The sequence below is a fragment of the Numida meleagris genome, chromosome 1 (assembly GCF_002078875.1).
Source record: "Numida meleagris isolate 19003 breed g44 Domestic line chromosome 1, NumMel1.0, whole genome shotgun sequence".
Lineage (NCBI taxonomy): Eukaryota > Metazoa > Chordata > Aves > Galliformes > Numididae > Numida > Numida meleagris.
The window spans coordinates 136,458,599-136,461,872 of record NC_034409.1 but is presented as its reverse complement, the minus strand read 5'-3'; the positions used below and the strand labels follow the sequence as shown (position 1 = coordinate 136,461,872).

The 3,274-nt window shown below is 55.4% G+C and overlaps 1 long non-coding RNA gene across 1 annotated transcript; it reads right to left on the bottom strand.

The window, feature by feature from the left end:
• On the bottom strand, window positions 1,327-2,824 carry LOC110407449. Its single transcript, XR_002443898.1, has 3 exons — window positions 2,692-2,824; window positions 1,688-1,860; window positions 1,327-1,608 (listed from the first exon to the last, which is right to left on the bottom strand). It is a non-coding gene; the product is annotated as an uncharacterized LOC110407449 (long non-coding RNA).

The following is a 3,274-nucleotide window of genomic DNA, read 5'->3' as shown; positions in this document are numbered from 1 at the left end:
GGTGCAGGTAACATTGAACATTCTGGCAGACTTTCCAAGCGAAACTCATTTGAGAGGTTCATGGCTTGCAGATCACGGTGCTGCTGATCACTGTTTGTTATCCATCCATATAGTTCAGTAACATGAGTCTAAGTACATTTGTAAATATATGAAAGGATCACATGCATTCTTTTGGCATGTAGGACCTCCAAATACTTGAAGAGTGGCAGCACGAAATCAGTAAGGCTGTGCGCTGGCAAAACTCTATTTGCTGTACCTAAACTGAACTTCACCCTTTCCACAAGCAAAGGCTGCTCTTCCCTTGGCGTGTCTCTGCCAGCTTAGGGTGAAAGGAGGCAACACTTGATGGCTGATGTAACTGCAGGCAAAGGCCCCTATCATGGATAGTCTGCTCTGATGTCTGACCATTACCCAGCACAGCTTATTTTTCTTGGAGGAAAAAGGAGATGGCTGGAACACGGTATGCTGGCAAAAACAGAGTTCAGCAGTTGAAAGATGTGAATCTGAGCACTATTTTGTAGGTCTACTTCATATATTGGCAAAGCATTCCCAGCAGAGACCTCAAGCTACAAGATAAATGTGGTGAAATAGAGATGGGGCAGGGAGATATGACAGGCAAAAAGGAACAGGAGAGGTAAAAGAAGATCATTTTTTCTTTCATCGTGATGGAATTATCCCTTGGAGATGATTTGAGCAAACATCCTCTGGCAAATCTATTGCAATTACTTGAAGATGTTACTGTCCCTATTTGTCCACCCCTGTGTTCTGCCCAACCCAGTGGCACAGGAGAGCTAAGCTTCAGCCATTCAGACTCACTGAAACCCCACAGAAATCAAAGCTGGTCTGCTAACAGGATGCATTGCAATAGTGGAAGCATAAGACATGCCAGCTTGTAGAAACAGTGAACTGTAGCAGAGGGGTGGGATGGAGTAGTGGATTTACTCCATTTATTTTAATTAAAGATGCCATAATTACACTGAAAGGACTGGGAAATTTTTCTAGAAGGCATATAGTTGGGATGTAGATCAACTATGTAAACTAGGGACACTCATTCTAGGGAATTGGTCATGAAACAATAGGTATGATTTTTATTTTTACCCAAAGTTTATGCAAACCTCAGTATCAATTCCTGTGTACTGTGTACACAGTACCAAAGTTATGTGTTTAAAAAAAAAAGGAAAAATACTGGTTTGTTACGCATCAGCCACTACTAAAAATTAAATGCTACAGATACTGTTTATACCAATGTCAGTATAGAAATCAGTCTTGAATTCGAGTCAGTCGTAATGCCTGTCGTACAAATCGTGTGCTTAGTTCTGCTGCGAGTCATTGTATCAAAATGTTTATTGACCGTATAGTAATGAGTAACATGTATGAAAATATCATTTAGGCGAATGAATATTCATCTTCTCTAATATGTCAGATCCAGGAATGTGTGCTCAAGGTCACTGAGCGTGTTTCATAAATGCCTGGGAAAATCTTTCCAAATTTGCGAGGGGTTTTCGGACAGATGACTTCTGTCAGCGTGTGTGTGCCCGAACTGCTCGGAGGGGCAGCAGTTGCTCACCTAACTTCACTCTCCCTAAGTCTTCAGTAGACTGAGTGCAGCTGTAGGTAGAAAAGTGACAATTCCTGATTTTTCATGGGAAACTTGAGATCTGTTACGCAATCAGAACGTATCACCTACATTTACCATTCCCTATTCCGTGCGTTTTCCAAACGCAGAGCCCAGCGAGGGCTGCGAGGACAGCAGCGGGGCAGGCAGCGCTGGGGAGCTGCCCCACGGACACCCCTCCTCGCTCCGAGGGAGAGCTCACGGCCCCGGCTCTCCACCGGTTGCTTTTCTCCCCCGTTCCCCTTCTTAAAAAAAAAACAAAAAACAAAAAACAATAGAAGCAGGTGACTACCACCTCATACGTAAATGCCAGCGCTCCCCGTATGACGGAGGCAGAGGTCCTCCTCCCGGAGCCGCTTTCCCGCAGCCTCCTCCCGCTGCTGCCGTCGCAGTGGTCTTTCCCCAGCCTCCCACTCCCCTCCCCGCTCTGCTGTTGATTTCTAACCGGGTTACGATGACCCGGGCAGCGGGCGGGAGGGAGCGCGGGGAGCACCTCCCTAGCAGCACTTTCCTTTCCATCCCCCCCCCCTCCTTTTTTTTTTTTTTTTCCTTTTCATGAAAATCCCTGGCTTTGTCGTCCCCCGCTCCCTGGTTTGATGTCTTTTTTTTTTTTTTTGCGTCTTTTTCTCGCTGCACAGCGGCCGTGACCCCCACCTCCCTTCTCCTCCCGGGCATGTGCGGCAGGCACCCCCGCTTCGCAGCCCCCACCCCGCCCGGGGCCCCTTCCCCCGGGCCGTTCCCCGCGCTCCTCCTTCGGGAGGAGAAAGGAGCCCATTGATCTCGGCACACACACACACGGGAGGCCCCGGGGGGCCACGCGGGGGGGACGGCACGCGTGACCCCCGCCTCGACGGGAAAACCGATTTGTGCATCTCCCCACCGCACGCAGAGAGCGGTGGGGGTGGGACGGAGGCGGCCGCGCAGGGACGCGCGCTCGCCAGGTGGAGGGGCTGCGAGTGCGGGCGCTGCCTGCGTGCGTGCGTGCGTGCGTGGGGAGGGCTGACGCACGCACACACACGCGCGCGTGTGAGGGGGGGACCGCGCGCACACGCCCGGAAGCTTCGCTGCGGGGGAACCTGGTGGCGGCGGAGGGCTGCGCCGGGAGAGGCTCAGCACTCCCCTCAGCAGCGTCCCGCCGCGGACCACCCCGCACGGCAGCCGCACCCCGCAGACCCCGCAGCCCCGCCGCCGCCCCGCCAACGGCCCCAACGGCCGCCTCGCGCGCGAGCTCGCCGGGCGCGTTTGTTCTCGCGCCGCAGGCACGCTCCGGGGAGGCGGGGCGGGGCGGGGCAGAGCCTGAGGGGAGCAGGGGGCCGTGGGCGGGGGGAGGCGAGGCGCCGGACGGCCAATGGTAGGCCGCCGCCTCGCGCCTGAGGGCCCGCCCCGCCACCCGATTGGCGGATCGAGCCGTCCTTCGGGCGGCGCGGCGGCCAATGCGGGGCGAGAGCGGCGGCGGCGTTGTCCCGCCCCGTCTCGGTGTGCGAGCGCCTCGGTAACTCGGCGGTCACGTGTTGTTTTGCTCTTTAGTTGGGGCACTCGGTGCGCGATGCGTTACTCACTGCCACGCTCCCGCCGGCACAGGCAGCAGCCGCCGCGGCAGCAGCAGCACCGGCCGGGCGCCGCCGCCGGGAGCCGAGGCGGGCAGGACGCCGGGCGGCC